We start from the raw sequence: 25,132 nt of genomic DNA, 5'->3' as shown, positions 1-25,132 counted from the left end.
AAGATGATATGGAGATGGTAGAGCAAGTGGAAGCAGATGGCAGTCCAACTCCTTCATTTCTCACTCTCTGAGTTAAACACTTCTGAGGTTCTGCTCTGTTTTCCCTCCATTTCTTCTTTCAGAGGAAGAGGGAATAACATTACAAAGAAAAAGAGGATGAGAATAGGGTAGCTTCCCTTGCTTTGCTATTTTTTCCCACATCTCAGCCCACAGAAGATATTTAAGCTACGTCTAAACAACACACCAAACACAAGCAAATTCTAAGTTTTAGCCATGGTTTAGTGTCAGTGTGTACAGCAATTCTGTTTTGGGCCTGAACCCCCCCCTCCCCCGCCAGATGAGTACACACCTGGCTTCACTTACTCACCAAACCTGACCATCCAATGACAAGTCAACAGAATTCAAATGGTCACTCTGCACAGGAGTCTGCCAAGGGCATTTGAGAGAACAACCTGAGTCTCTATTGAACTCAGACTCTCTACTTTGGGGTGGTCCAATTTTGTCTAAATAAAAAAAGTATGAGTATGTGTAAGTGTATTTCTATGAATATGTCTGCGTGCAGAAGAAGAAATAATTATCTCTGAGAAGTGGGACTAGAGGTCTTTTTATTTTAATTACAGAAATTTTCAAAGGATATAAAAATAAAGTGAACAGCATAACGAACCTCTATGCACCCAAAACTTATAAGGGCCAGTACAGTTTCATCTAGACTCTCACCTCTTTGCCCACCCAACATTATTTTGAAGCAAATATCATCATGTATCATTTACTCACGAATTCATTTCATTATTTTTTATTGTGTATATTTCCCAAAGATTTTAACGTGACTATTTCTTTTATATTAGGGGAAAAAAACAATAAATGTTATCAAATAAAAATATGGAATCCAAGGCAGGACCAAGAGACCATTAAGTGCTAAATAGAAACTGTAAACCAATATTAATAAAGAATACAGCTCAGGATTATAATACTTATTGGCTTGTCACTGAAGACTTCTTACTACCATTTCCTATTTCAATTATCTTTTTACCTCTTTAATGTTTTTGCTGTTTGGGAGGACGTATAGGCCTTTAAACTGTTGGTAAACAACACTTGAAATTAAGATGAATATTCACAGCAAAGATACTGACTTCCTCCTCAACACCTGGATGTATATTTTCCTTCTGCCCTCCCTGCTTTGTGTGACCACGCATGTTTTAACATCTATCTGCATGGCCTTTGTACAATCCAAAAAGAATTCAAATGTTGAAGGAGCCATGACCTAAGGTATTTATGATTTTAAAACCTAGTGAGAATTAGGCACAATTCACTGTGTAGCTTCAAAATATATATTTTGTTCAAAAGCACTATTTGGGAATTGAAACACACATTTTTTAAAGGTCTAATGTCATGCCCCTTTAAAAATCATGTTAAATTTGAGATCTGAAGTTGGAAGTAAATGAACTTTTCTAAAACTACTACCTGAATCCAACATTGACTACCTGTTGTAAAATGAAAGGTGATTTGTATTAAGTAGGCTCCCAGAGAGGCCCTTCATTACAAATACATCTTTGAAGAGATATGCATTCACTGTACTCAATCCTACTCTTCCAGCTTGGGTCAAGGTGCTTTAGGGGTCAAGTACAGAATATAGTAAACTGAGTTCTTCTAAGAGTGATAGGGAAGGACCAAGTGGGATACTAAGAATAAAAATGAACACACTCTCTCCAAAATGTTGTCAGCTGACAGCAAAAATCTAACCTCTAGCCTGATGCAGTCAATGTAATGTAATTACATACCCTTCTTCATAATCCATGCTCCTTACTAGAAGCAAAGCTTAAAGGGGTGGGGGTGCGGGGGACAGTAAGACCTGACAGGGGAAAGGTGTGCTTCTTCCCATTGAAATTGATTTCTACCTAGGCAGTTCCACTGGACAGCACAGCAGTTTCACAGAGGAATGAACTTCAGGACATAACCGAAGATGCTTTCTAGTTTAATCCCGAGTTCAATTAAACACTCACAGAAATCCTACCAGGTGCCATTTTAAAATTGTACCCTCTGCCTTCTTTTTTAGGCCTACTGAAACAATCTAAATGTGATATCCCTAGTCTTCCTAATTAAAACCAAAAGGAACCATTGATGAAATATATAAATAACCCTCTCTGGAAAGACCTGGCGGGTCATTTGTTTTCCTGATTATGAAAATGTAGCTTGTGTCACAAGCAAGCTCCCTGCTGAAGCAGACCATGAAATGAGTGTCTTACTTGCAATGTTGCTTTTACTTCTGGGTGTTGTCAGCCTCACAGGCCCGGCTACTGATCATCATTCTGAGGTGGATTCGACTGACCAGTTACCAGGCACTTAACGACAGTCAGGGGTCAGCAGCCATTGTCACAATCAAGCAGAGGCAATACGAGACACACATGTCCATAACATGGCAATTGGGTAAGCAGCATTCGCCCCAGACCACCTTTGGTATCACAACCCGAATTTCACATCACTCACATAAAACAATTAAGAAGACCAGTCCTGACAGCTGTTAGGCAAAACAACAGAGAAGACAGAACAATAAGTTGTGGAAACACCTGGCTTATTTTGAGCCACACAGATTCTTAGGCAGCAACATGGAGAAGAGAGAATGTATTATTTATTGAACACACATACTACAAGAGAGCAAGAGGGCAAAATGATGTGTTAAATGAAATAACAAATCAATAAAAATTCACTCCCTTCTACTTCAAATGAGAATCTCAGAGGATTGTTCCCTGATTCTGTAATAAAAAAGGTATATTGCTATGTGCTAGTACTGCAATAACACTTCATCTCCTATACTTCTTCCTATTTCAGGGACAGGCAAGGGATTCTTAACATTTTAAAACGAGATGATTCATGTGATGGTTCGGTTGGCCATGTAAATCGTATACTCATATTTCAGTTCATACAGCTCCATATTTTAATATTAATTTATAATGGACATTCATCAGATTACGCTATTTCTTTGTGGATCTCATGATTCGTCAAATATGAAGTCCAATTTTAAAAAACCTGCATCTAAAGAGCATTATCATCACATAAAATTTTTTAGCATACCCTAACAAAGACATAAAAGATTCAGAATAATATGTCAGACTGCCTGCACACACTAATTTTCCTTTAATAAACTGCTATCTTTGGTTAAAAAAAATTCACAACCTACCAGTTTATTTTCGCTAAAGATGCAGACTTTTAGAGGTGAGCTTTCCTATGAAGATAGCGCTTTCGAGGCAGGGGTTAGACAGCCTTTCCCCAAGAATGTATGGGTCCCTTGAGAGGAATTTTACTGTTTCTTTAGGAATATCAAACATTTCAATCTCATATGCTCTCACACATCACATCAGGCACATCAACGGTTCATCTGCCCTCCAAACCAACACCCAAAAGAATGATGCCGCCTCTGCACTCGAACGTGGTACCTTTTGCCTCCTGTGGTAAACAGCTACATTTCTCTTACACAATCTCCTTAAAAAGCTCACACATTTCTACTGTATTGCAACATTATGCTTTTAATTGACTTCAGTTGTATTTAAGAAAAACGCACAAATACAAAACTTAATACACATGAGACACTGTACTAAGAGCTTTACAAATACTAACTTATCTCATCTTCATAACAACCCTGTATGATAGACGATATTACTATCCCCTTTCTACAGATGAGGAAATTGAGACGCAGAGCCTGGTATTTTCCCAAGGTCATATGGCTATTAAGTGGCACAGCAGAAATTACAACCCAGGAATCTAACGCCATAAAAAAAATTCTAAGGCTTTCTACTACTCACGCATAATATTGATGAGGTGAAGCCACTTTATATATTTTTTTCAGAAATCTTAATTAGAGTGATAAAACGACTAAAATTCACTTGAAGGTTAAATATATATGAATAGTAAAGAAATTTCAGGAAAAAAGTAATGCTTTTCCCTACCAGTTGCTTAAAAGATAGAAGAATTTAGTGTACAAAGATTCAATTCAAATCAGCGATGAGAAGAAACATCCAATAAGTGGTATATAGGGGCAACTAGCTAGTATTCAACCTGGGAAAGCAATTTAAGATGTCTGTAAATATTTCATATAGTATAAATTTTGTTTTGGTATATTAAAATACATTAACTACAGTTAAAGCATGATATTCTGATGCTTTGCATTTCGGATTCTGCCAAACCAAAGGAAGAGAACAATCATACATTTTGCCACCAAAACACAGGTTAAGATTAAATAGTATCTGCTTTATACATTCAAAACAATTTTGAAAAATAACCGCTGATTTCATAAACTGATTGAGATTTCTAGTGCTCACGCATATGTGGGTCTCCTGGGACATTTGCAAAGAAAAAAGAGAGAGAGAGAGAGAAATCAGGCCACAGTCATTTGCTCTGAAATAATGCATTACAAAAGATAAGAAATAAATAAAAAGGATACCAAGTATGACCCTGGAGCTCAAAATTTTAAACACTGAGTCAACCTGTATCCATGATGCAAGTTTGTCTAAAAATGAAAATATGTATAGGATATGTAGGAAAGCAGAGTTTGGTTTGTTTCCTCTTATCTTGTCAAAATCTTTAAAGACCCTACAGTGGAATCCCAGGTACAAAAAAAGAGATGTTTTAAGCAAAAAAGGATTGCAAAATGTAAGAGAGCATAAAAAGATTCTGAGTGTTTGACTACTAAATCAGAAATGTTTTGCATGTAAGAGCTTGTATATGTAAGAGCTGTAAGACTATCAGCTCTGTCAACATTTATGCTCACCTAAGAAAAATGTAAGAAAGTATCATGCATTTCATTTTCTTCATATAGTTTTCTTGATGCTACAATAACATCTTTTTGCAGCTGGCAGGGAATTTCAAGCTCACCATGGGCAATAAGAAACACTTGTGTGAGACAGATCTGATTGGTTTGGATGTATTGATAGAAACTTGATTATATTTATTTCAGAAAGCTCTATCTGCTGTAATAATGAGAAAATAATTACTGTGCAAAAACTCTTATCAACAGATACTTCATTTATTGGTTCTGTGCATATAGTTGATATATAACAACAATTACAAATGTAGTAATTTCCTGATAGCTTTTTTACACATTAATGTTGAGAGTAGGATTAATTTCCCCCATATCTAACCTTCTAGGCCTGGAGTATGTGTTTGTTGTTTTAACTTTACATAATATTTATCCTTGCCAGTATCCACATTTAAATTTTATGTTACAGACATTTTATGTGGTCAGAAAAAGTTATCTGAATAAGATACGGAAGGAATCGAAGCTAAGGAATGCCCAAGTGCTTAATAATAAAGGTAATGAGGGTAAGCCAAACACAAAGATACATGAAAATATAAGCAAAACCTCTACATCATTCAAAATTCATGTGTGATAATGTATGTTTAAATGCCAAACGAAAATTAGTAATTTTTAAATGACAGAAATCAGGAAGGCTTCAAGGAATAGTTGAAAGGATATGTATAAATGCATTTTTTATGTTTATTAGTAGTATTGACATAAAATTTGAAATGTAAAACTTAAGAACAAAAGAGTTGATAACATCATATGTATCACTTTGCCAGGCTCAAGCATGTTTATTTTCATGTTCTAGAGATACCGCGGGGGTTGAAAATGGTGCATAAGCATCATTCAATTTATGGCCATCACAGTGGCTGGCACCACCAACTGGACAGTTTCCAGGTCAGACACCTATGCATTAATCCTCAAAGTCCCCTCTTCCTAATCTACTGCATTCACTTAAACATAAAGCCACACTCGTTCAACCTCTTAAACTCCTCTGCTGCCTCAAGCCGACCTTCAGCCTCCTTCATTCCTCACTTGGATCACTAAGAACTTTTCAAATTGTTTACCTTACCCTTCTGAAATCCACTATTCACACAGAGAAAGAGTCACCCCTTGAAATTACAGATTCCAGAATGGCAATTCCTTCTTTAAATGGCATTCGCTCACTCCCTATTTGCTCCAAGATGAAGTCCCAACCCTGTAGTATAACTTACAAAGGCCCTTAAGAATCTGGCACTGGGTATCTCTCCACCCACATCCCTGGGTACTCTGCACCCCACCCAGCCAGCTCTGCCCCAAACACAATGAAACACTGAACACCAGGTTCAATAAGCTCACAAAAGAGCCCTGTGAAATTACTATTATGAGGTTATCAACATAAAAAAGTGAAACTGGCACCCTCGTCTTGGCTAACAACTATGACAAGAGATCATTTTATCCCTGTCACTATTTTAACTTGTCACTATCAGGATTAACACTAGCCTAGGGTTACTCTGGAAGACCTAAAGCTAAATAGAAAGACTCACTACACCTAACTTATACTATTAGTTTTCTAATATTTTGTGCTTTTCACATCTCCTTAAATAAACAAACAAACATAACACAATGTTAATAGGAAAGATGTATTAAGTGCTTAATATGTACTGGAATTTTGCTGTGTGTGTCTGAAGTATAAGGTAATATAGAAAAAGCAAATTGGTGGTGGCAGAATAGTGGAACTTTTTATTTCAACACGACTTTTTATTGCTTCCATCATTTCAAAAAATATATATGAAAAATAAAAAGACCTACACACTGAAGACTGGTCTTCAGCTAAGCTGCAGTTCTTAATTTTTGGTATTGATCATCTTCTTCTCTCTAGCATATTAATTAAAAGAATCAAGGCTGATGTCATCTCTGGCAATGAGAGAAGGACAGAGAAACATGAAAAGAAATCCAAAAACCCTAACAGTTTAATTTTGTACATCACATGTCGGAAAAGTTACTTGCTGTCAACACCAGCATTTGAAGATCCACGGAAGTTCTACCTTTATTTCCTGATCTCCCTCTTATCTATCCCTTGACCAAAACCCATATACAAAATCAAACACACAAAACAGAAGAAAAAAGTTGTAAATGAAAGCTCATTGTATTATACTAGAAACTAACAACCACTTTTTTTTTTAACTCTCAACATGTCAGACTCAACTTGGTTCAATGTGCTTTTTGATTTAACACTGTTACTGAACCTCATCTTTTTGGTACCTGCCTAGATGATGCATACAAAACACAAGAAAATAATTCATCTTAACGTTTTTTGAGAAAAACAGAACTGAGTTCCACTATATGTCCCAGGGAAAAGCTCATGATATACATTATCAGCTAAAATAAACTATTTTTTAAAATTTCACACCGCATGCAATCTTTTATTACATGGAATATATTCATGAGATACGTTTCTGTATTCTTGAAATTGCGATAATGCCCAGGTTTCTGAATAAAAGTAGGGTTTCTTGGTCCTTCTGTTGACCATTTACCAGTATTGCTTCAGAAACTTTCAAAGCACAGAAGAAATAGGATTCTCTTCAAACATAATTTATTGGCACTCAAAGTAAGAACATACATACCAAGACAATCACTTGAGTAACCCAGAAATTTGTTTAAGAAACACTTTTCAAATTTTATACATAATTTGGCCTGAATTTTATAGATTATTTGGCCTGAACAACTGTCCACTTCAATCAGTATAGCAGACATTCTAAGCTTGTGATGGACTGATTCCAGTATCTTATAAAAGATGTAGAAATTCTGTCCAATTTCAATAGGTTGTTCACACCACTATTGGGAGACTATGTTCCATGAATATTTTCACATTTCTGCACACTCAGGACCTTCTGGGTAAAAATTACTGGCAACCTGGGTGAAAGGATGATTGAATGGAAGTTAGAGATAGTGAATTATTCCAGAGAGATTTAAGGGCTTATCTGCCTCAGAGATATTTACTTACATTTTAAGGGTGATAAAAATCTCAGGACCTTTCCTTCCCCTCCCCAGACAGGATTTGTCTCTCCATGTGGGAAAAGGGAAAATATGCTTGGTGCCTTATACAACCTCTGAGTTTCATAATTTATGAGTTCCTGTCCTTTGGCAAGTCCCTGCACGCACAGATGTGTCTAGCCCACACTGCACTGCCCCATGGGGAACTGGAACACAGGGGAATTAGCGCTCTAAGATGTGAGTAAATGCTCTGTTCTCTGATCAAGAGGTCTCCTGTTTTTAAGTGTTTATACAGGCACACTACAATGGCAGGTGAGCTTTTCGCTTACAAGAAGCTTCCTCTCTTTTCAAAATTTTTTAATTGAAGTATAGTTGATATTCAATATTATATGTTACAGGTATAGAAAATAATGATTCACAATTTTTAAAGGTTATACTCCATTTATAGTTATTATAAAATATTGGCTATATTCCCTGTGTTGTACAATATATCCTTATAGCTTATTTTATACATAATAGTTTGTACTTCTTAACCCCCTACCTCTATACTTCCCCTCCCTGCTTCCCTCTCTCTGCTGGTAACCACTAGCCTGTTTTCTGTAAGTCATCTTCTTTTTTCTTACATTCACTAGTTTGTTGTATTTTTTAGATTCTACATATAAGAGATATCATACAGTATTTGTCTTTCTCTGCCTGAATTATTTCACTTATCATAGTACCATCCACGTTGTTGCAAATGGTAGGATTCCCTTCTTTTTTATGACTTCTGAGTAGCATTCCATTGTATATATATATATATATATATATATATATATATATATATATATACACACACACACACCACGTCTTCTCTATCAATTCATTTGTTGATGGACACTTAGGTTGCTTCCATATCTTGGCTATTGTAAATGATGCTGAACATTGGGGTGCATGTATCTTTTCAAATCAGTGTTTTCACTTTCCTTGGATATATACCCAGGAATGGAATTGCTGGCTCATATGGTAGTTATATTTTTAGTTTTTTGAGAAACCTCCATACTGTTTTCCACAGTGGCTGCACCAATTTACATTCCCACCAACAGTGCACAAGGGTTCCCTTCTCTCCACATCCTGGCCACCTTTTGTCATTTGTGTTCCTTTTGATGATAGCCCTTCTGACTCCAAGGGGAGGCAAGGTGGATTCCAGAAGCAGGAAGAGGAATCACCAGCAGAGAGAAAGACCCTTCAGTAGCAGATTCAACATCTTCCCACCAATGTTTTTTAGTCAGACCCATGATTTTTTACCTGCACTATTGCTGTAGCCTATCTTTTCCTCCAGAGGCTTCCTCCACATTATTTTTGCAGTATCGTCCTTAAACACATCTCACATCAATCTGTATCTCCCCCCTTTAAAAACTGTAACAAAAGGCAGTGAAGTACCACATTAAAAGCAGAAGCTTTGGAATCTGAGACTGTGTGGCTGCAAACCCAGCTGTGCAGGTCATTTGTTATGTGACTTTGGTTAAGTTACTTAACCTCTTAGTTTCCTTGTCTACTACATAGGAATAAGACAATACATGCAAATAAATTAACAACCTATTGCCCATGGTTAACCCTCAATAAATATTGGTTACTATAATCACTGTTAGCACAGCTCTTCAACACCTTGAGAATAAAGTATGAACCACATAAAAATTCCTGTTGGAGAACATCATAATCTGGCTCCAAATGTTCTCACTTCTGCAATTCAAACTCCAGACATGCTGTATCTCTCATCATCCTCAAGGCATGCTCTTCCTTCCCAACTCCAGGGCTTTACTTGTGCTCCTTCTATTACTTAGAGGCATTTATCCTGCTCCGCCATGGAAGTGACTGCTCATCCTTGACCCAGGTCCTCCTTTGTCTGCCTTTGGCAGGCAGTCACTCCATCCTCTGGGCTCCAGCCCCACAGCTCTATCTAAGCTCTCCTTACACTGACTGTAATCATCATTATTTACTTAGGCAACTGTCTCCCACGCTACAGGAGCTGTAAGTGTGGTGATGGCCTGAATCAAGATAGAGTGGCCCATCTGCTAGGCTGGATTATATACAATATGGAGTCATGGTGGCTGAAGGCCAAGGGGTGAGAGGGTCTGAATGTTGCCTGAGTAAGGCAGCAGAGTGATGTAGCTACAGAAACAGTGTTCATTGTCAGGTATCAGGGTCAAGGTGGAGCTCCAAATGCAAAAGCAAATCAGAAAATCACAAGGCAATATACAGATTCAATGCAATCCCTATCAAAATACCAATGGCATTTTTCAAAGAACTGGAACAAAAAATTTTAAAAATTGTAAGGAAACACAAAAGACTCCAGATAGTCAAAACAATCTGTAAAAAGAACGGAGCTTGAAGTATCATGCTCCCTGACTTCAGACTATACTACAAAGCTACAGTAATCAAAACAGTATGGTGCTGGCACAAAAACAGACATATAGATAAATGGAACAGAATAGAGAGCCCAGAAATAAACCCACACACTTATGGTGAATTAATCTATGACAAAAGAGGCAAGAATGTATAATGGAGAAAACACTGTCTTTTCAATAAGCGGTGCTGGGAAAACTAGAGAGCTATATGTTATACAATGAAATTAGAACATTTTCTAGCACCATATAAAAAATAAACTCAAAATGGATTAAAGACCTAAATATAAGACCAGAAACCATAAAACTTTTAGAAGAAAACATAGAACAGTCTTTGACATAAATCAGAGCAATATTTTTTTGGATGTTTCTTAAAGCAAAAGAAATAAAAACAAAAATAAACAAATGGGACCTAATTAAGCTGAAAATCTTCTGCAGGTTAAAGGAAACCATCAACAAAGTGAAACGACAACCTACTAACTAGGAGAAAACATTTGAAAATTATATGATCAATAAGGAGTTAATAGCCAAAATATACAAACAGCTCATACAACTCAACATCAAAAAAAAAAAAAAAAACCTGATCGAAAAATGGGCAAAAGACCAGAATAGACATTTTTCCAAAGAAGTCATACAGATGGCCAACAGGCACATGAAAAGATGCTCAACACTGTTAATCATTAGAGAAATGCAAAATCAGAACCACAATGAGATATCACATCACACCTGCCAGAATGGCTATCATCAAAAAGAATACAAATAACAAATGTTGGCGAGGATGTGGAGAAAAGGGAACCCTTATACACCATTGGTGGGAATGTAAATTGGTGCAGCCACTGTGGAAAACAGTATGGAGGTTTCTCAAAAAACTACAAATAGAACTACCATATGACCCAGCAATTCCACTCCTGGTTATATACCCAAAGAAATGAAAACACTAATTTGAAAAGATACGTGCACCCCAATGTTCATAGCAGCATTATTTACAATAGCCAAGATATGGAAGCAACCTATGTATCCATCAACAGATGAATGGATAAAGAAGATGTGGTATGGACACACACACACTGGAATACTACTCAGCCATAAAAAAGAATGAAATAACTCCATTTGCAGCAACATGAATGGACCTGGAGGGTGTTACACCTAGCAAAGTAAGTCAGAGAAAGACAAATACTATATGATATCACTTATTTACGGAGCCTAAGAAGGAAAAAAAACTAGTGAATATAAAAAAAAAGAAACAAACTCACAGATATAGAGAACAAACTAGTGGTTACTAGTAAGGAGAGGAAAGGGGGTAGGGGATTAAGAGATATAAGCTACTATGTACAAAATAAACAAGCTACAAGGATATATTGTACAGCACAGGAAATATAGCCAATATTTTATAATAACCATAAATGGAGTATAACCTTCAAAAATGGTGAATCATGTTGTACACCTGAAATTATACAATGTTGTAAATCAACAATATGAAATTAAAAAGAATACAAATTAGAAGATAAAATTAATTTAAAAAAAATTTTTTAACATCTTCATTGGAGTATAATTGCTTTACAATGGTGTGTTAGTTTCTGCTTTATAACAAAGTGAATCAGCTATACATATACATACATCCCCATATCTCCTCCCTCTTGTGTCTCCCTCCCACCCTCCCTATCACACCCCTCTAGTTGGTCACAAAGCACCGAGATGATCTCCCTGTGCTATGCGGCTACTTCTCACTAGCTATCTATTTTACATTTGGTAGTGTATATATGTCCATGCCACTCTCTAACATCGTCCCAGCTTACCCTTCCCCCTCCCTGTGTCCTCAAGTCCATTCTCTATGTCTGCGTCTTTATTCCTGTCCTGCCCCTAGGTTCTTCAGAACTTTTTTTTTTTTTTTTAGATTCCATATGTATGTGTTAGCATACAATATTTGTTTTTCTCTTTCTGACTTACTTCACTCTATGACAGACTCTAGGTCCATCCGCCTCACTACAAATAACTAAATTTCGTTTCTTTTTATGGCTGAGTAATATTCCATTGTATATATGTGCCACATCTTCTTTATCCATTCATCTGTTGATGGACACATAGGTTGCTTCCATGTCCTGGCTATTGTAAATAAAGCTGCAATGAACATTGTGGTATATGACTCTTTTTGAATTATGGTTTTCTCAGAGTATATGCCCAGTAGTGGGATTGCTGGGTCGTATGGTAATCTTATAGCCTTATGTTAAATAAAAATATATTAAACTCTGAAACACAGATTTATTATCAAAATCAATCTCTCTCCTCCTTCTCCACTTCCTCCCCATCCTTTTTATTCTCCTCCTTCTCCTTCTGTCTGTCTCTGCTTCTCCTTCATTTAACTCATATGTATATACAATGATGTTGAATTCAACAAATACCAAATATACTTTTGAGCCTAACTACCCACTATAAAAACATTTTGTGATACTTTAAAGCTATGACCAGAATCCAAGAAATTATATAACACATGAATTAAAAACTACTTAGAGTGACACTTTCATCCTTCTCAAAATGTTCAGATATATCTGCATTCAAACTCTCTCTGAACAGAATATCAAGCATGGAAACTCTATTATTGGCTAAACTCACCTTACATATACTATCATTAACAAGTGTTAAAAGCTGTGATGTTAAAAACAGAATTTAGAAAAAACTTGATAATGTTTTTGTCTATGTAGAAAAAATGTAGTAACTGCCAGATCTAGAAGTGAGAATCTGTTATGTATGCATTTCATAACATTTGCTATAAATTATGGAGTTGTGGACACTCAACATATATAACAAAATATAACACAGCACGGATGGTGAACTAACATTGAGGTCTTCCTTCTATCATTCTTGACAGATAACCTCTAAAGGATCTTATGCCTCATAATAAAGATGAAAACATAACAATTTTCTTATATTAGTATAGGCCATATTATTGGTATAGTCACAGAAAAGAGGTAAATTTTTCATCTTTGGGCCCATTTCTATTCTTGGTCAATGAAATTATTAAGATAAATAAAATAGACTCTAGTCATCTTAAACAGATTATTTGCAAAATCTTTTTGTTTTTGCCAATAGAATCAGACATGTGATTATATTAAGCAATGAAATTACTCCTAGGGTTTCGTATATTCTCAAATAAAACTACTTATATACAACATTAGCCATTATTTAATAACTATATGCATACAAACATATAGTGGCTTTCATGACTACACATTAAAGAATATACTGAATTTTTTACCTTTACCAAAAAGTTACTGAATAATACAGATACATAAAATTCAAAACTACCGACCAGAGCCTCCCATCGAGCCTCTTAGATAGCCTCAACCACCAGAGGGCAGACAGCAGAAGCAAGAAAAACTACAATCCTGCAGCCTGTGGACCAAAAACCACAGTTACAGAAAGATAGAGAAGATGAAAAGGCAGAGGGCTATGTACCAGATGAAGGAACAAGAAAAAAACCCAGAAAAACAACTAAATGAAGTGGAGATAGGCAACCTTCCAGAAAAAGAATTCAGAATAATGATAGTGAAGATGATCCAGGACCTCGGAATAAGAATGGAGGCAAAGATTGAGAAGATGCAAGAAATGCTTAACAAAGACCTAGAAGAATTAAAGAACAAACAAACAGAGATGACCAATACAATAACTGAAATGAAAACTACACTAGAAGGAATCAATAGCAGAATAACTGAGGCAGAAGAACGGATAAGTGACCTGGAAGACAGAATGGTGGAATTCACTGCTGCAGAACAGACTAAAGAAAAAAGAATGAAAAGAAATGAAGACAGCCTAAGAGACCTCTGGGACAACATTAAACGCAACAACATTTGCATTATAGGGGTCCCAGAAGGAGAAGAGAGAGAGAAAGGACCAGAGAAAATACTTGAAGAGATTATAGTCGAAAACTTCCCTAACATGGGAAAGGAAATAGCCACCCAAGTCCAGGAAGCGCAGAGAGTCCCATACAGAATAAACCCAAGGAGAAACACGCCGAGACACATAGTAATCAAAGTGGCAAAAATTAAAGACAAAGAAAAATTATTGAAAGCAGCAAGGGAAAAACGACAAATAACATACAAGGGAACTCCCATAAGGTTAACAGCTGATTTCTCAGCAGAAACTCTGCAAGCCAGAAGGGAGTGGCATGATATACTTAAAGTGATGAAACGGAAGAACCTACAACCAAGATTACTCTACCCGGCAAGGATCTCATTTAGATTTGATGGAGAAATCAAAAGCTTTACAGACAAGCAAAAGCTAAGAGAATTCAGCACCACCAAACCAGCTCTACAACAAATGCTAAAGGAACTTCTCTAAGTGGGAAACACAAGAGAAGAAAAGGACCTACAAAAACAAACCCAAAACAATTAAGAACATGGTCATAGGAACATACATATCGATAATTACCTTAAACGTGAATGGATTAAATGCCCCAACCAAAAGACATAGACTGGCTGAATGGATACAAAAACAAGACCCATATATATGCTGTCTACAAGAGACCCACTTTAGACCTAGGGACACATACAGACTGAAAGTGAGGGGATGGGAAAAGATATTCCATGCAAATGGAAATCAAAAGAAAGCTGGAGTAGCTATACTCATATCAGATAAAATAGACTTTAAAATAAAGAATGTTACAAGAGACAAGGAAGGACACTACATAATGATCCAGGGATCAATCCAAGAAGAAGATATAACAATTATAAATATATATGCACCCAACATAGGAGCACCTCAATACATAAGGCAACTGCTAACAGCTATAAAAGAGGAAATCGACAGTAACACAATAATAGTGGGGGACTTTAATACCTCACTTACACCAATGGACAGATCATCCAAAATGAAAATAAATAAGGAAACAGAAGCTTTAAATGACACAATAGACCAGATAGATTTAATTGATACATATAGGACATTCCATCCAAAAACAGCAGATTACACTTTCTTCTCAAGTGCGCATGGAACATTCTCCAGGATAGATCACATCTTGGGTCACAAATCAAGCCTCAGTAAATTTAAGAAAATTGAAATCATATGAAGCATCTTTTCTGACCACAACGCTATGAGATTAGAAATGAATTACAGGGAAAAAAACGTAAAAAAGACAAACACATGGAGGCTAAACAATACGTTACTAAATAACCAAGAGATCACTGAAGAAATCAAAGAGGAAATCAAAAAATACCTAGAGACAAATGACAATGAAAACACGACGACCCAAAACCTATGGGATGCAGCAAAAGCAGTTCTAAGACGGAAGTTTATAGCTATACAAGCCTACCTAAAGAAACAAGAAAAATCTCAAGTAAACAATCTAACCTTACACCTAAAGAAACTAGAGAAAGAAGAACAAACAAAACCCAAAGTTAGCAGAAGGAAAGAAATCATAAAGATCAGAGCAGAAATAAATGAAATAGAAACAAAGAAAACAATAGCAAAGATCAATAAAACTAAAAGTTGGTTCTTTGAGAAGATAAACAAAATTGATAAGCCATTACCCAGACTCATCAAGAAAAAGAGGGAGAGGACTCAAATCAATAAAATCAGAAATGAAAAAGGAGAAGTTACAACAGACACTGCAGAAATACAAAGCATCCTAAGAGACTACTACAAGCAACTTTATGCCAATAAAATGGACAACTTGGTTGAAATGGACAAATTCTTAGAAAGGTATAACCTTCCAAGACTGAACCAGGAAGAAACAGAAAATATGAACAGACCAATCACAAGTAACGATATTGAAACTGTGATTAAAAATCTTCCAACAAACAAGAGTCCAGGACCAGATGGCTTCACAGGTGAATTCTATCAAACATTTAGAGAAGAGCTAACACCCATCCTTCTCAAACTCTTCCAAAAGATTGCAGAGGAAGGAACACTCCCAAACTCATTCTATGAGGCCACCATCACCCTGATACCAAAACCAGACAAAGACACTACAAAAAAAAGAAAATTACAGACCAATATCACTGATGAATATAGATGCAAAAATCCTCAACAAAATACTAGCAAACAGAATCCAACAACACATTAAAAGGATCATACACCACGATCAAGTGGGATTTATCCCAGGGATGCAAGGATTCTTCAATATACGCAAATCAATCAATGTGATACACCATATTAACAAATTGAAGAATAAAAACCATATGATCATCTCAATAGATGCAGAAAAAGCTTTTGACAAAATTCAACACCCATTTCTGATAAAAACTCTCCAGAAAGTGGGCATAGAGGGAACCTACCTCAACATAATAAAGGCCATATATGACAAACCCACAGCAAACATCATTCTCAATGGTGAAAAACTGAAAGCATTTCCTCTAAGATCAGGAACGAGACAAGGATGTCCACTCTCACCACTATTATTCAACATAGTTCTGGAAGTCCTAGCCACGGCAATCAGAGAAGAAAAAGAAATAAAAGGAATACAAATTGGAAAAGAAGAAGTAAAACTGTCACTGTTTGCGGATGACATGATACTATACATAGAGAATCCTAAAACTGCCACCAGAAAACTGCTAGAGCTAATTAATGAATATGGTAAAGTTGCAGGATACAAAATGAATGCACAGAAATCTCTTGCATTCCTATACACTAATGATGAAAAATCTGAAAGAGAAATTATGGAAACACTCCCATTTACCATTGCAACAAAAAGAATAAAATACCTAGGAATAAACCTACCTAGGGAGACAAAAGACGTGTATGCAGAAAACTATAAGACACTGATGAAAGAAATTAAAGATGATACCAACAGATGGAGAGATATACCATGTTCTTGGATTGGAAGAATCAACATTGTGAAAATGACTGTACTACCCAAAGCAATCTACAGATTCAATGCAATCCCTATCAAATTACCAATGGCATTTTTTATGGACCTAGAACAAATCATCTTAAAATTCGTATGGAGACACAAAAGACCCCGAATAGCCAAAGCAGTCTTGAGGCAAAAAAATGGAGCTGGAGGAATCAGACTCCCTGACTTCAGACTATACTACAAAGCTACAGTAATCAAGACAATATGGTACTGGCACAAAAACAGAAACATAGATCAATGAAACAAGATAGAAAGCCCAGAGATTAACCCACGCACCTATGGTCAACTAATCTATGACAAAGGAGGCAAAGATATACAATGGAGAAAAGACAGTCTCTTCAATAAGTGGTGCTGGGAAAACTGGACAGCTACATGTAAAAGAATGAAATTAGAATACTCCCTAACACCATACACAAAAATAAACTCAAAATGGATTAGAGACCTAAATATAAGACTGGACACTATAAAACTCTTAGAGGAAAACATAGGAAGAACACTCTTTGACATAAATCACAGCAAGATCTTTTTGGATCCACCTCCTAGAGTAATGGAAATAAAAACAAAAATAAACAAGTGGGACCTAATGAAACTTCAAAGCTTTTGCACAGCAAAGGAAACCATAAACAAGACGAAAAGACAACCCTCAGAATGGGAGAAAATATTTGCAAATGAATCAACGGACAAAGGATTAATCTCCAAAATATATAAACAGCTCATTCAGCTCAATATTAAAGAAACAAACACCCCAATCGAAAAATGGGCAGAAGACCTAAATAGACATTTCTCCAAAGAAGACATACAGACGGCCACGAAGCACATGAAAAGATGCTCAACATCACTAATTATTAGAGAAATGCAAATCAAAACTACAGTGAGGTATCACCTCACTCCTTTAGAATGGGCATCATCAGAAAATCTACAAACAGCAAATGCTGGAGAGGGTGTGGAGAAAAGGGAAACCTCTTGCACTGTTGGTGGGAATGTAAATTGATACAGCCACTATGGAGAACAATATGGAGGTTCCTTAAAAAACTAAAAATAGAATTACCATATGACCCAGCAATCCCACTACTGGGCATATACCCAGAGAAAACCGTAATTCAAAAAGACACATGCACCCGAATGTTCACTGCGGCACTATTTACAATAGCCAGGTCACGGAAGCAACCTAAATGCCCATCAACAGACGAATGGATAAAGAAGAGGTGGTACATATATACAATGGAATATTACTCAGCCATAAAAAGGAACGAAATTGAGTCATTTGTTGAGACGTGCATGGATCTAGAGACTGTCATACAGAGTGAAGTAAGTCAGAAAGAGAAAAACAAATATTGTATATTAATGCATGTATGTGGAACCTAGAAAAATGGTAGAGATGAGCCAGTTTGCAGGGCAGAAGTTGAGACACAGATGTAGAGAATGGACATATGGACACCAAGGGGGGAAAACTGCGGTGGGGTGGGGATGGTGGTGTGCTGAATTGGGCGATTGGGACTGACATGTATACACTGATGTGTATAAAATTGATGCCTAATAAGAACCTGCAGTGTAAAAAAAGAAACAAAACAACTAATACTAAACTTTCATTGGGTTATTTGCATGGAAATATGTTAATATAAATGTTTCAGACATTACATGAAATTTCTAAAAATCTTATATTTGTATTTGTATGGAAATATGTATGGAAATATGTTAATATAAATGTTTCAGACATTACATGAAATTTCTAAAAATCTTATATGTTCTGGTATAATGTTATAACTAATAATCCTAGTTATTACTTTAAAATGTATATCTCAGAAATAACTAATTTTCTTGTCAACTGCATTATTATGAACTTTCATCAAATCTTTAACCGTGGTCATTTTTAAGTCTTTTGTCATTTACAGACAGTTCTGGGTGTACTCTGATGATTTTGCAAATATGTTCCTATAAAAGGGTTTCATCTTCAGGAAATTCATGGAAAAGACTCTGACAAGTACAGCTTTCTGGTAACTGACTGTACTGCTGAACTGAATGAATAAGCATTTTCAGAACTCTAATGAAAAACTGATGAACTCATAAAAGTGCTAACAAAAGATCAAGATGAAGAAAAAAAAAAAAAAAAATTCAAAACTACCAAATCCCACTAGCAGAAATGGTGACAGAAAGCAACTAAGGCCATGAAAACATACCAAAGTACCCCCCAAACCTGTTCTTCTACATTTATCTTAACTCACTCTTCCTACTTTGTCACTAAACTCATTTGCATTGCTTGCTTTAACTCCTTTCCTTGACAACTATACATTATTTAATGAATACATCTGTCAAAATAATTTACTCATATCTCATTCTTTATATCTTTTTTGTATGTTGAGAATAGTATGTGTATTTTTCCAAAAAAAAGGAAATATAAGAAGAGGAAGCAACCACCTACATGGAGAAAATAGATTTTCTGCTTTTAGCTGAATTAAGTTACAATGTACGATGATGCTAATTTCTCCGAAGTAAAACACAACAGAATGTTACGATTTTATTCCAAACATACAATTATCTTTGAACTATTTTAAACATACAGATTAAAAAACAGACTATAACTTTTAATATTATTTAAATATCTAGAAATAATTTCTATTATTAACAAATATACAGAATACAACAGGCCTTGTACTATTCTTTACTATTGTTCTTTACTATTCTTTACTATTGTTGCATTACTCTAAATAGCAAATAAGCTACTACTATTAGAGCCTTAAAAACTATAGCATTAAATCACCAAATTAAGTGAATAAATGTATTCTTATACGGAAATTAATGGCTGTGCTTTACGCAGTTTAGTATCTCTGTTGAAATGCCATCCAATTTCAATTCAGAACTTTCTCGTCTCCTCTGACCTCTAGCAATTTTGAAAGCAGAGGTTCAATTTTGTCAGCAGAGCAAAATTTTGTCAACTGAGGCTCTAAGCAAGTGAGTTTCGTGAATAACAAAATTGCATCAAGTTATCTTTGCAACTTTTGTCTAGCACATGGGCTGTCATACACTAGGTGCCCAATAAATGCTTATTGACTTGAACGACTGCAATTTTTACTAAATGATAATTTGTACTCCCTTCTTTTGGTCATGGCTCCAGAAAGAGAAGGAAGGCCCAGATCTTCCACACACTGCACCCAGAGCCAGCAAAGGGTTAAAATCACTCTATATACCAGGAAACCACATCATTACGGAAAATCGAGGCCAAAGATGCACTCCTCTCACATACCAGCGGGTACATGAGCCTAGATCCTGACTTCACTCTTTCTTGTTTTTTTATTGATATAAAAAGTGAAATATATATTGATATATAATTCACATACCATAAAATCCACCCTTTTAAAGGCTATAATTCAGCATTTTTTAGAATATTCATGCAGCTGTGCAACGATCAACACGACATCATTTCAGAACATTTTTTCACCTCAAAAAGAAACCTTGTAGCCATTAACAGCCATTCCCCATTCCCTCAGCCCTCCAGTCTCTGGCAACCACTAATCTACTTTCTGTTTCTGGGGATTTGCCAGGTCTGAACATTTCATATAAATAATCATACAATATGTGGCCGTTTGTGACTGACTTCTTTCACTTAGCATGTTTTCAAGGTTCATCTGTATTGTAGTATATATCTCTACTTCATTCCTTTTTATTGCCACATAACCTATTATATAAATTATTACATTTTATTTACCCATTCATCAGTTGATTGATATTAGGGTTGTTTTCACTTTTTGGCTACTATAAATACTGCTGCTACAAACTTCTGTGTCCAAGTCTTCGTGTGACATAGGTTTTCATTTCTCTTGGGTGTATGCCTAGGAGCGCAACTGCTTAACTCGATTCTAAACATTTCGAGGAACTGCTAACCTCTTTTCCAAAGTGACTGTACCATTTTACAATCCCAGCAGCAATGTTTAAGATTTTAATGTCTCCACCTCCTAACTTGTTATTGTCTTTCTGATTTTAGCCACCCTAGTGGGTATGAAATGGCATCTCACTGTTGTTCTAATTTGCATTTCTCTAATGACTAATACTGTTTTCAGGTGCTTACTGACAATTTCTGTATCTTCTTTAGAGAAATATACACTCAAGTATTTTACCTACTTTTAATTGGGTTGTCTTACCATTGGATTGTAAAAGTTCTTTATATCAGGGGTCCCCAGCCCCCGGTACCAGTCTGCAGCCTGTTAGGAACCAGGCTGCACAGCAGGAGGTGAGCGGTGGGCAAACAAGCGAAGCTTCATCTGCCGCTCCCCATTGCTCCCCATTAGCGCCTGAATCATGCCCCCCATCACTCGCATTACCGCCTGAACCATCCCCCTGCCACCCCACTCCCCGCTCCCCCCTCATCTTTAGAAAAATTGTGTTCAATGAAACCGGTCCCTGGTGCCAATAACGTTGGGGACCACTGCTTTATATAGTGTGGATACTAGTCTCTTATCAGATAAATGAATTTCAAGTATTTTCTCCCATTCTATGGGTTATTGATTCACTTTCTTGACGTTGTCCTTTGGAGTACGACAAATTTTAATTTTGATGAAGTCCAATCTATTTTTCCTTTTGTTGCTTATACTTTTGGTGTCATATCTAAGAAACCATTGCCTAATCCAAGATCATGAAAATTTACTCCTACATTTTCTTTTAAAAGTTTTATAGTTGTAGCTCTTACATTTAGGTCTGTAATCCATTTTGAGTTAATTCTGGTATACTTCATACCATATACAAAAGTCATTCTTCTGCATGTGGATATCCAATTATTCTAGCCCTATTTGTTGAAAAAACTCTTCTTTCCCCAGTGAATTATCTTGGCAACCTTGTAGAACACGCTATAGCTTCTTAAAGGCAAATGTTTATCTGTTTAGATAGTAACGGAATTTTCTAATTGTTCTACCATTAGATTTAAGGTTGTAGTTCATTTTTACAAGATTTTCTTGTGGTTCTATTCTCAAATCCTCTGTTTAAACTGGTAGCAACCCTAAAAAATTTTTTTTCATTTCAAAGACAATATTTGTTTTAAAATCAAAACTTTATTTTCTAGGTGTATTGTGCTAAGCATAATATAACATTGACTCTTTGGGACAACATTATGAAGAGAGTTCTAAAACATTAATTTCGTTATAAGCTCTACTATGGTTGTTCACCCTTTTAAAGAACAGCTATGAGCAGAAGCAGGACTCATTATGCAAAGCCAGACTGCCCTTAAATTTACTAAAACAGCCAGTGTAGAAGAGAGCTCTTGCCTTAGAGCTGCCTGATCGATTTTTGCTTTGCTAACAGTACCCAGCTTTCATTTTAGGAAACAACTTTCCTTCCCTACACGATATCTTGCTGGAGCAGTAAATCAAGGTGCTATGCGCTCCCCCTACAGACCCCCCAAGGAGTGCCTGAAGGTCTTATCATGGGTCTTTTCCTTTTTCCATCCATGTAAGGATAAGTTGTGGCAACAACCTGAAATACAAGCTCTTAGAAATTCGAGCAAGGTAATGCAAGGACAGAGTAAGCAATCTGAGTTCATACATCCCACGCAGCTGCCAGAGAAAGATGATTAAAATGTTCCTCCTCCCAAAAGCCATATTAATATGCCTGGTTCCGGTCTATCTGAAGCCTGGTTTATGTTACTCCTTTCAATAATGGAAACTACACCATAAACTTCAAATAAATTCATTTATTTGCTTAAGCTAATCATAAGAATTCACTGATTGAAAAAAAAGAACCTTAACTTATATAGTCAATTCCAAAGCTATCACTAGAGATTTTAATCGTGTTTTCTAATATGATTTTTTCCATAAATGAAAACTGATAAGCTTTCTCAGAGAGTCTGTTTAATAGCTGGGTCAACACAAATTACACAATTGCTTGATTTAATGAGCTTGTTTAAGCAGGTGGTTTCTAGCATCATTAATGTCATCATAACTTGTCTCCTTGTCTGGGAAACACCATCCCACTAACTTGCATACAGCTTTGTACATGTGTATATTCCTTAGATGCTTTTGACTTAAGTTCGCCAAACTGCTTTCCAAGTACTTTTCAAGGGGATATTAATTAATGGCAGACACCAAAAAACAGGGAAAGAACTGAATTTTGGCATGTGTTTTTAATTTAAAGATAAGAAGTGATGATTACAAGATTTTTTTTTCCTGCCAAAATATTGTGGATAAAGACTCAGTATGTGGGAACTACCACTCAACCTGATGGAGTAAATTTCCATGATCTTGTGTTAGGCAATGACTTCTTAGGTATGACATCAAAAGTAATAGCAACAATAGAAAAAAAAAAAAAAGATCAATTGGGTTTTATCAAAAGTAAAGAAGTAAGAAGGCTTCAGAGGATTCCATCCTCTAGCCATTAAAATAGCCCCTGACTTTCTAATCTTTCCAGTTAAGGCCTCAGACACCATGGAGCAGAGACAAACATCTCCACATTTGGACTATGCCCTATCTAAATTTCTGACCCATGTATTCCCATAAGCATACAAAATGATGACAGTTTTATATCACTAAGTTTTGAGGTTTTTTTTTTTAATAGCAATAGGAACAGATTTTGATTCCTATAAGTGGGGTACCACCATAACAAACCTAAAACATGTGCCAATAGATACCCAGAACAACAGATATAGTCTTGTCCCTTCCAATCTATTGGGAGGTACAGACAAGTAAATAAGCAACAGCAATAAAGAACTAAAAAGCACCATGATAAGATGAAATGACTGCACCGGAATGTGAGCATGAGCGCCTCTCTTTGTCTGTGGTTCTCAGGGAAGATTTCCTCTGTGTAGTGGCATCTAAAGTGAGGACAGAAAAGTAGGAAGACAATGTTCAAAACCAAAGCAAGATCATGTGTGAAGGCTCGGGGGTCATATAGCCATGCAACATTTGAGAACATACATTAAGTTTCTGTGTGACCGGAGCTCAGAATGTGAGGAAGTAAGAGGTGAATCTAAACTGAAGAAAGGGGAGGAGGTCAAGCCCTGAAATACTTTATACAACATTCTAAGTAGTTTTTTCTTACCCCAAGGGCAAGACCACCAATGTTTTAAGCACGGAGACAGCATGATTACACATGATTTTGAGTAACGTGGGGAGAACACATTGAAAAGCAGTGGCAGAGAGAATGCAGAAAGCCACCACAGAAATCTAGGGAGATAGTGGGCTGAAATCAGTAGTTGCTACAGAGATGGAAAATCCTGAACAGATTCTAGAACGAGTTAAACAGTAAGATAGAGAAAAGTAGGAGTCAAGGATGAAGACCAGGTTTGGACTTTGGCAAGGGATTGAACGGTGGAACCAGAGCCTGAGAAAGGGAATCAAAAAAGAACAGCTGGTGGGGGAATATGGTAAATCATAATGAAGTGTTTGGCTCCTTCTAAATATAAAATGAAAACACTTATAGACATGAGAAATTGACGGATTTCTCATATATATGAATATTTCTTCAGAGATGTTTTTAAAAATAGATGCTTAAAGAAAAAATTTAATAAGCATCAAATATTTGTACATTAAATATTAAAACATTTAAGAAATGTTTTTCACTATGTGGGAAAGGGATCAAGCCCCCCCTCCCCAGAATCAATGGTTGCTATTTTCAGTTTTAATATTCAATACATAAATATTCGCATCAGAAGGAAGAAACTATCCTTTAAGAAACTGCCTCTCCAAAAAGAAAAGATACCCAGATTCAGCAATCTAGTCTTTCAGAAAATGGGAAATCAATGAGAATCTTCATGCTGGTGTGTTTGGAATTACTTAACAAGCCATCACGTGGCCACTGAACCAAATTCTCTCTCATATCACAGCCCAGCACCCCTACACTGAGAGGCCAGATTAGCTATACTCATCAACTAAAAATAAGCACTTCCTTCCCTATCACAATTTGCCTCTTAACTCAGCTGGGCAAAACAACACAATATTCATTGTGATTCACAGAATACTTTCAGATCTAATTATAATTTCCACCAGTTTCTGAACATGTTGTGTTTTCAATATGAATTCCAACACAACTGGATGATTCACACATCAATATGAATCGAGGGCTCTGGTGATGACAAACATCTGTACTGTTGCACATGCAGATGATAAAATGGTAGGATCAGAGTTTGTTTATTTTGTTCACAGAATAATGTGAATA

At 36.1% G+C, this 25,132-nt stretch overlaps 1 protein-coding gene across 10 annotated transcripts in view; it reads right to left on the bottom strand.

Moving 5' to 3' along the window:
- NAV3 (neuron navigator 3) overlaps nucleotides 1-25,132 on the bottom strand; it is an 850,488-nt gene that overhangs the window by 624,622 nt on the left and 200,734 nt on the right. Inside the window, exon 1 of one of the 10 annotated variants that reach the window (XM_068561374.1) lies at nucleotides 23,697-23,727. The exons of the other annotated variants lie outside the window; for them this stretch is intronic. The gene's annotated coding sequence lies outside the window, so the exon portion shown is untranslated. Of the gene's footprint in view, nucleotides 1-23,696; nucleotides 23,728-25,132 lie in introns of those variants that run through there. 10 annotated transcript variants of the gene reach the window in all.

This window comes from Eschrichtius robustus, chromosome 13 (genome assembly GCF_028021215.1).
Source record: "Eschrichtius robustus isolate mEscRob2 chromosome 13, mEscRob2.pri, whole genome shotgun sequence".
Classification (NCBI taxonomy): domain Eukaryota; kingdom Metazoa; phylum Chordata; class Mammalia; order Artiodactyla; family Eschrichtiidae; genus Eschrichtius; species Eschrichtius robustus.
Note: the sequence above shows the minus strand (reverse complement) of the source record. Positions and strands in the feature narration are given on the sequence as shown.